Raw genomic sequence first — 10325 nt, 5'->3', positions numbered from 1 at the left:
TTTGGGTTATGTGTGTTTACAGAATGGATTCCTGCACGTATGGGCAAATCTGTTAATTTATCCATCCAACACATCTCTGTAGAGAACCTACTATAAATCAATTTTACACACTAGAGAGCAGGCCTTGACAGGAGGGCAAGGTAGAAATCCTAGCTGATAAGGTACATGCACAGAACGTTCCCCTTACCTGGGAACAGGGCTTCAGTCTGCATCCCAATCCTCTAAGATGTGAATTATGCCAATGCAGGCAATAATTTTAGTGCTGAGAGCTCCATTTCCACTCGTTAGGTAGAAAAATTCACTCAAATAAGTCAAGTGAGTTACTCCAACATGTTTCAGCAAGGGCTGGGGTTGGGGCTCAGTGGTAGAGCATTTGCCTTACATATATGAGGCTCTGGGTTCGATTCTCAGTACTACATAAAAAATAAATAAATAAAATAAAGGTATTTTTTTTTTTTTAAAAAAAAAGATGTTTCATCAAGAAAATAGCAGAACCTGGTTGGGCATTTGCACTTGAACTTGGGTTTCAATGAAAAGGTCACTCCTTAGAAATCCATGATGGAGACTTTTGGCCCATTGTCTGCTTTTTGCAGTTATTTTAGGGTTTAGTTTGAGTAAAAGGGTCAAAAATGAGTCCCAATATGAATATATTATTATAATTATAACAATAACAATGATAAGTGCAATTCACTATTTATATCGTGCAATCCTATACCCTCTATACACTATCTTGGTTAATTCTGTCAGTCCTGCATGACTGACAGACCACAAAACTAACATTGTGGAGAGAATAAAAAAATAACTTGCCCAAGATCATATGGGCCAGTGCTGGAATCAAGATTCAGAGGCCCGTGGGATCCCAAATACTGTGCTGCAATGATAACCTCTGCTCCCTTATCCAAGAGTTCAATCTGTGCAGGCTAGTCTCCAGAAAGCTGTGAACCCAGAGCATCTCCCTGATCCATATTTTGCTCTCTGTTCCATCCATTGTTCCTCATTCCTCCAACCTCAAACACACACATACACATGCACACACAAACACACACACACACACACACACACACACACACACACACAAAGACAGTGACTTAGAAAAGCAGTTGGCAGTGAAGGAAAAGATAATCCACCAATTGATGATTAAGAACTCACAAAGCCTGATTAACCTCAGCACCCTGAACAGCTCCTTTCCACCCCAGGGAAGGAGGCCACCTGTGCCCTGTGAATCCCAGCAGGAGGCTCCAAGCCCTGGGAGCTTCCTCGCTCTGGTGACCCCAGAGCCTACAAGCATAGCCTCTCTCCCAGTTTCTATCTTCCAGCCCAGCATCTGGACTGGGACCTCCTCCACATTGTCTTCAGCTGCTACTTCTGAATGCTGCCTTTCAGCCAGAGAAACAGTGGGACTCCCAGGCAGACAAATAATCGCATTCCCCTTCAAATGGATAATCCAAGTACCCATTTGCATTTACTTAAAGGAGAAGACAGGGTGGGGAAGGAGACCTGCTGGTAAACCCACTCTTGTCCTCCATTATGACACTAATGACCTCTGAGCCTGCACCCCATTTTGCAAAACCAGACCTGGCCCAACTGTAGCCTCCTTGGAAGGCAGTTAGCCGCCCAAGCAGGCTTTCAGGAGATCTGTCCCACCAACATCCTCATAAACATCTTATCCAAATATTTCTTACAACCATGTATTATGTTCTCCTTGGAGGAGTTGGGGAGTAACTATTACTTCCTTTTATGCCTCCAGCATTGGCTAGTTGTTTTAGTGCCTGCCCTGGGGGCCTCTGCCCTGTTCAGGTCTCTCTACACTCTAAACTGGGTCCCTAAGCCAGTCCTGCCCACCCTCATGATGAGAACAGTTACCCTCAGAATCCCCATCCAGGTGTAAGAATCGCTAGTTTAGCAGAAAGACAGTTCTAACAGTGCATTTTCACAGTGTTGACATTTCTGTGATTGGTATGCATATGGTAATTACTGTGACCATTTAATGTGGCAGTACTTTCACTGTTTACCCAAAAGTGATATTAAATCAGTGAACAGCTTACAATCATCAGTATCTTGGAAACATTTGTGGCTTTCATTAACTCACAAATACTTCTCCACAACACACACACACACACACACAGAGAGAGAGAGAGAGAGAGAGTTGTCGCTTCTTAGTTATTCCCACTGTACTTCATGCCTGCCTGTTATAACCCTTGTCAGGGAGCATCAGCACTGTGTGTGTCTCCCCGGCTAGACAGCGAGTCCCTCACGGGCAACAGCTCTGTCTAATTCGGTTTTATCCTCCTCTGGCCAACACTGCTTCTAAAACCTAGCAGGCTCTGCATTAGATTTGGGGGAATTGGAAAGCAACTGAGTTCAGATGACTCATCTAGACACACCAACTGGGGATCTAACGAGTTTTGTTGGGTTGTTTTGCTTTTCACTAATCAGTGTAGGCAGCTGTGTATCTCTACAAGGGGCTCAGAGCCCATTTGGATGAACCAGATAATGGATCTGTCGACCTGTCCAGGAAAACTTCAACGACTAGGGTTGTGCTACCATGAAGAATCCATTCTCCAGAGCCTTGGGGCTCCCTGCCTGGCCCCTGCATCAAACTCTCAGTAAAGAAATCCAATAGGCAACTCACACTGGAGATTGGAAGAAATGAGATCTTGTATCATGGAGTCCAGCTTGGCAATTATGTCATTGATTATTTAGCATCAGCTTTTCTATAAGATCTTTGGGTACTTCATTCCAGCCAAATGGCCTTATATGAGTGAGCTTTATGGCCTCTTGAGTGAGGAGTAAGGCTGTGAGGTAGAAGAGGAATGCAATTGTGTTGTTCCCATGGTCCTTGATGAATCAGGCCCAGAATGCAGCAGTTACCATTTTGGAAAACAAGGCATGACAAAGATCACCTGCCAACTTGTCTCTTTGTTGCTGTTACCAGGAATTGAACCCAGGGGCTGAACCACTGAGCCACATCACCAGCCCTGTTTTGAGATAGGGTCTCGTTAAGTTGCTTAGGGCTTGCTAAGTTGCTGAGGCTGGCTTTGAACTCTTGATCCTCCTGCCTCCGCCTCCCAAGCTGCTGGGATTACAGGTGTGTACCACCATATCCGGAGACTTGTCTCTTTTTAATAATTTTAATATTGGCCAACATATGTGTGCTGTGTGTGTTTATACATGCCAAATGTCATTGGCGGTATGTAGTGGGCACTCAACAAATTTTTGTGAGAAGAATAAGTGAGTGGATTGTCTAACTATGTGCATGATATCTTTCAAAGCATGCACTGTAATTCAAATGAGGAAACAAGGTGAAGAGGCAAGTGACTTGCCAAAGCCTACTACTTTGCCAGCACAGAAGCAGCATGTCCCACCCAGGGAATACCAGTTCTCTTCAATAAACCAGGGGGTTCAAAGGCCTACAATGCCCTACCTGGTCTGGCTCTTGCCTAAATGTCATTTTCACTGAAGCCTTCCCTGACCACCATATTTTGAATTAAAATACCTCTCAACACTTCTCTGGTTCATTTTTCTTCACAACACTTATTCAACATGTAGGATAATATAGATTTTAATTTTTTTGTTTGGTTAGTTCATCTCTCCTCAGAGAATATAAGCACATGAAGAAAGAATTATGTGTTCACTGTTGTGTTCCACAGCTTATAGAAAAATGCCTGACAGGTAAATATTTGTGAAATGAGTGAATGAATGAACAAACCAATCTAGAATCCTTGGGGCCACTCCCATGCATTTGTAAAGCGCTTCATTATGTATCTGGATACTTTAAAAATCTCTCAATTGGTCTCCCCGTTAATCAATGTTTTTCTCCCTTTGAATCTAGGTCAGAGGGGCCAGGCTGATTTGGACAAGACTGTGAGACACATTTAGTGTGAAAGTTACGGGGTTTAGCTTTCACCTAGGCAATGAAGACATCTTGATGGTTTTAAGAAAAGCCAAATTGATTTTTCAGTAACAAAAGAGGCAGGGAGAGGGAAGATGGAATTGGGGGTGGACAATTAGTCCAAAAGACCAGTAATGAGACCACCTCATTGCTGTTTTTTGGAATTGTGTTCTACAGAGTTGAAATATCCCATGCAGGTGTCCCAAAGGTCACTGGAGGCCAGGGGAACCCTGTGTAGAAGAGGGCATCTGAGTGCCAAAGAGCCCACAGGTGGACTCTGGTTTAAAAACACAAAATGTACATCAACTGATCTGTGCAAATCAAGATTCAATTCCCTGGAGGCTTTTGGGATGAGCCCCTCAGCTCATCAGTGCTAGTCACTGCCCTCTGTTTCTTGCTACATGGGCCTCTCCATGAAACAGCTCATATTTTATGGGCTTTATCAGAGGAAGCAGGGGAGCGTGGGTCACAGTCTTTGTAATCAAATTGTGGAAGTGACATCACTTCTGGGTGTTATAAGAAAATCACTAGGTCCAGCTCACACTAAGGTGAGAGGATTACATAAGGGCATGAATGCTGGTCGGTGGGGATCACTGAGGGCCCTTTTAAGAGTGTCCCCTAAGCCCTTACTGCCTCCTTGGTCACTCCTTCCCAAAGGAAAAGTGACATCTCCAACTAGTGAGACTTGAAGACCAAACTAGGTTGGGTAGGTTTACCCTTCTTTCTTCCTCCGTGGATCCACTGGTCTAGAGAACCAGCCCTGCTTCACCAGCTGGAAGTTTATCTGGAAAGGTGCTGTCCCTGCTGGGAGCAACTTTCCTTTCTCTAAAAGGAAACAGTTGATTCCCAGGGTTACTGAGAGTCTCCAAAAAGGTATTATAAGGTAAAACTATGCCCAAATAATTTACAATACATTAGCCACCTCTTGGATGATCAAAGATGGAAGGAAAAAAGGACATTCGGAAAGCCAGTCTGATTCCAGAGTCAAAGCATTAGTCAGTATGAGATTCTGACACCAGGGCCAGTGGGTCAGAAGGCAGGGAAGTCTCACCTGCAGGCAAAGGCGGCTCCAAGATGCCCCAGTGGTTGTGTGAGCAGTTCCCATCATGCACTACTGATGGGCCACTAGGCCACTCGGCCACTCCAGGGTTCGAAAGCAGCGATGGTTTGTGAACTCTCCAGGAGACCTAGACTCAAGGGAATGGTGAGTGAATACAAGAGAGAGAACTGGTAACCTAAATGCTCATGTTTCAATCTAAGAGGAAATGTTTGCAGGGCTGGGGTTGTGGCTCAGTGGTAGTGTGCTCACCTAGCACAAGTGAGGCACTGGGTTCTATCCTCAGCACCACGTTAAAAATAAAGAAAAATGAAACAAAGATTGTGTGTCTACCTACAACTAAAAAAATAAATATTTAAAAAACTAATCACAACTGGTTGTCTGGGGAAAAAACAAACCAATGTCAATGTCTCATTAATATATTTCATTGAAAACTACCAGGGAGAGATGCTCTGTTTGCTCCTTGCATAATTTACTGCATTTCATGTTTAAATTGAAGTATCTAATTATACAATTATGAATCATCCTGATTCAAATAAAGTTCACCAAAATAATTTCCTTATGTAACATTATCTTCCAATATACCTGCTATCTTCATTTCATCACGTGCTTTTATTTTTCCAGTCCAAAAATCTAATTGAATTTTAAAGTGTCCCGTTAAACCGAGATAACAATTCTGCTACAATAACCATCGGGACATAGTTGGTCCTGACTTGTGTTACATTTTGAAATGTCATGCTTTTTTTAAATGGTTGTTTTCCCAAGACAGTTTATAGCTTTTGCAATTAGGCAGGCTTGTAAAGCATAGATCTAAATGATTTTAATGATTCGAACCAGCTGAGCATATCAGGCACCAATTTCCTTTGCCTTTTCAAAACTAATACTAATGCCTTTCATGTATCTTGTCTTTTTATGATTTACAAAATATGGTCACATTTGTTAATGTAATCCTCTTTTCCAGAGGTCACACGCTAGGAGAGGGTTGAGGTCACCAATAAGCAGGCCTTCCAAAAAGAGAGGCAGGGGTGAGGGAGGACAGAAGAAATTTTAATGGAAATAATTTAATAATTTAAATCAAATAACTTGTAATCTAGTAATTCCATATTTAATGTGAATTTAGTAATTTTTAAAGCATCAAAGTGGACTTCTTGGTAAAGAGGACCCTGTAGGGTTTTCTCACGATTATGCTACCACTGAGATGACAGCCATGAAGACAGTGACATCTTCTGACTCGAAAGCATCTTAGACTGCTGAAGGACTGGGTGGAATCACACATGGGCAGCACAACCAGCAGCCATCAAAATCCTTTGTTTTCTTTGATGTGCCAGTTAAGGGAGTTGACCACTTACATCAGAGAGTGAGTTGGGCCAAAGTGAACGTCAAAATAATTTGCTGGGCAGACGCACTGGCAGGATAGGGAACCTGGCTCCTACAGCAGGCAGGGACCAAGGGAGGCTATGCAGCTGAGTACATGACCAAGAGCCAAGTGCACATCATAGCAGTATAGTTAGAGTACAGACTCCAGAGCTGCCAACCCTGGACACAACTCAGGCTACTGGGCTTTGTTTTCTTTTTAATTGAGATGCAATTTATATAGAGTTAAGAACCCAAGACTTACGTGTACATCTCAAATATGTCTGCCTCTATGTAACCAGAACTGTGTTCAAACTCTAGAATATTTCTGACACCTCAGAAGGCTTTCTCATACCACTCCTGGTTGACACATCATCCCCAAAGGTGCTGACTTTTATCACTGTAGATTAGTTTTTTCTACTTGTGAACTTCACATAGATGGAACCATACAATATCCACTCTGTTGTACTTCTTTATACCTGAGAGTGCTTTTTCTTCTCATATCTGTGAGGTTTATGCATGTGGTTGCTTGTAGTAGTGATTCACAGTTTGTCACTTTTTAATTGCAGTGAAATATTCTCTTGTATGTTTATATGAAAATGTCTTATCCATTCTACATTTTATGGACATTGATTATTTCTAGTTGGGGCTATGATGAGTATTTCTACTCATTGAAAATGTTTGTACCTGTCTTTTTAAGGATATGTGCACTCATTTTTCTTAAGTGTGTTATTTCCAGGGGAATTGCAGGATCATGGAGTAGGCACATGATTCACCATGGTAGATAATTATTGAAGGACTTTGAGTTTCCCACAATCACTGTGAGTATCTTTGATCACTCCCTGCACATATAGAATCCTGAGAGCATTCCACTGGTTCAGCACAGATCTCTTGCCCCCACCCAGTAACCATGGGGACAAGAAAGGCTGTCCCTGTCACTGTGACATATACCTGAGAAAATCAACTCAGAGGCAGAAAACTTCAGCTGGGCTCATAGGTTCAGAGTTTTCAGTCCATGGTTGGCTGGCTCCAAGGGGGAAATATCATGGTGGAAGGGCATGGCACAGGAAAACTACTCACCTCATGGTGGCCACAGAGCAGAGGAAGAGAAAGGAAAGGGCAGGGGTAAAATCTACCTTTTCCAAGGTACACCTGCTTCCTACAATCACCTACTTCCTCCAAGTGGGACCTGCTCCTACAGTTTCCACCATCTCCCCATAAATCATTAAATTATTAATCCACTAATGAGGTCTGAGACTTTATGATCCAATCTCTTTCCAAGAGCCCTGTCTCTGAAAGATTCTGCATTGGGGACCAAGCCTTCAACACATGAGTTTGGCGGGTACAGTCCAGAACTAATCTATAACAGAGTGTTTAAGAGAGCTTAGCAATTTACTTATAGAAAACTGTGACTTTCTCTTTTAAATAAATAGAGCTATTAGAGAATTAGAAAAGGAATGACCATATCACCACCTGAGAGCTTTTTAACTCCTTAATTTTTGTATAGGGAATGTGAGTACATCTCACAAGTGTGAGATGAATAGTCTAAAATGAACCAGGACTCAAAAAGGGAAATTGACTTGCCCAAGATCAGACAGCAACATAATGACTAAGACAATTACATATGAGCTACATATTTCACATTGCTAATTCATTCATGTAATGTGTATTTAATGATAATTTAATCAGTGGCAGGCATCAGGGGACAAATAGTAACGTGGCTGTTAACTCTGAAGTCTGCTTAAGAGAAACTGAGAGTCATCTCTCTTTTGCTTTAAAAGACTCTCTCTCACACCAGTAGCAGCTATGGAAACCAGAAACAGAACCAGAGAAGCTTTAGAGAAGGTGTCATTTATTTTTTTGTTGAGCTTTTCTGGTCACGCTGTCATCCTAGTAAGGGCTGGCTTTGAATACACACTCCTAGAAGAGAAGCCGCTCTGCCCACATGCTGCAGAAATTCCTGTTGTCCACCCTTTTTTTTTTTTGTTATTGGCATCATTGGCAGTTGTAAAAAGGCAAATATTTTCTCAGAACAGTTTTGCATTTGTATTTATCTAAATCTTTGTTTCATTCGGGCTGTATCAAGTCAGTTTTCTAATAATGGAGAATAGTGAATCAAGATAAGAATTTCAAAGCATCATGAGGGGATAGCCCTCATATCTTGATAAATCATAAATTAAGTATACACACATACTCCAAATACATCAGTTAACTACATTAAATGTAACTGGACTAAATATTCAATTAAAAGATAGAGATTTTCAGGTTGGGTTGTTTAAAAATAATAGCAACTACATACTATTTACAAGATACATACCTTAAAGATACAGAAAAATAAAAAATAACAAGGTAAAAAATATATTTAATGCAAACCCTGAACAAAAGAAATTTGGCATAGCTCCACTGGTGCCAGAAAATGCAGACTTAAGAAGAGTTAAAAAATGTTACAAGAGGTAAAAAAGGGATATTTCACAATGGAAAAGTAAAATCCATATGGAAGATATAGTAATTCTAAATTTATAAGCATCTAGTCTATATTAATTTGAGGGAACAAAGGGAGTGAGCGTATCCTTTGGACCAGACATGTAACACCATGAATTTCATCAGTTTTATAGTCATGATGGTGACCTGTGAGTTCCTTGTGCATTCTTATCTCTCAACCGGTGCTGTATTTGTAAGGGGGAAAGAGGTTTTCCTCATTGAGCCTCTCAGCTGCTGTTCTTGGTCATAAATGAACAGTTCCCTCCAGGGCGCCTCCCCCTCCTTAGGTGCCTCATCTAAACAAACCTTCTGTGGGCCAGAATGCAGCTCTCCTGTTTTCCACTCTAAGAGAAACAGAAAAGAAGTAACATTTCTCCACTTAACCTGGACAAGACAGGCATTGTGCTGGGCACTTTACATGATCTCATAATGTATACATTTTTTTATCCTCAGAGGAAGACTCAAAAGGTCAGAGGTGAAGCCACTTGCTCTAGGACACACACCCCCACCACCAACCGGACTTGATTTCTAAATCCCCAAGGTGTCAGCATAACCTATGCTTCTACCACCTCTGCTGGGCACCATTTGCCATTTAGAGTCATTAAAGCCTCCGTGGTATCCCACACAACGAAAATAAAGTGCTGTGTAAGGAGAAGCAATGATTTTTCCACAGTTCAAGGAGTAAAAATCTGGGTCAGAGACCTTATACGGAGAAAATCTATTAAAAAAGAAAAATAAACTCTCAATTTCAGAAAAATTGAGATTCACTGGCTTATTTATTTTATTTATTTATTTTTTTTTAGCATTTCCCCTCAAGTAAAAACTTGTTCAACTAACAGTTTTTTTTTTTTAATTCATGTTTTCTTGCAACATCCCTGCTGAATTTTGTCAGTCTCTTCCCAACTGAAATATGATTGTTATCTAATGGAAAGGAACAGTAAAAAATTGGAGTGAAGAGAGAGCTTTGGATTGGATGAATGGGTGGGGATTTAATACAAAATATAAAATAATTTCTTTATAAACTTTTTTTAAATGCTTTGTAATTTCCAGATAAATACCAGGAGGTTGTTTCATTTGTTAGAAACACTTCTTTTTTCTTCTTTTATGATTTCCTGGGGACCTCAGGAGACTGGGATTTTTTGCCTAGTTTTAACATTTCCACCCTATGTCTCTGCTTACATAACTTTCTCTGTTGAGTCTAAGACCCCTGGAAATGTGTCAGGTAATCTCCAAGGATAAGAGCCATATGCATCCATGCTAGAGAGCAAAATGGCCAAGAATTCTCAAGATACATCTAGCCTCACTCCACATACAGCATTTTGGTTTGGGGTGATTGATAAAGATTGAGGGAAGAGAAGCTCCTCAAAGCAACCCTTGAGTCCCTCCTGCAGATGCAGCTGCCAGCAGAGGAGACAGTGGGGTAAAGGCAGGCACGGAGCACCCAGGAGGGCTCCAGGTTAAGAGAAGTGAAGTTTGTGGATTCAGGGGCTCTGGGAGACCCCAGTCTGGGCAGACTCTGTGTCCTTGTTTTTGTTCCTCATG

This window comes from Callospermophilus lateralis, chromosome 16, assembly GCF_048772815.1.
Source record: "Callospermophilus lateralis isolate mCalLat2 chromosome 16, mCalLat2.hap1, whole genome shotgun sequence".
NCBI classification, from domain to species: Eukaryota; Metazoa; Chordata; class Mammalia; order Rodentia; family Sciuridae; genus Callospermophilus; species Callospermophilus lateralis.
This window is presented reverse-complemented; position numbering follows the sequence as displayed.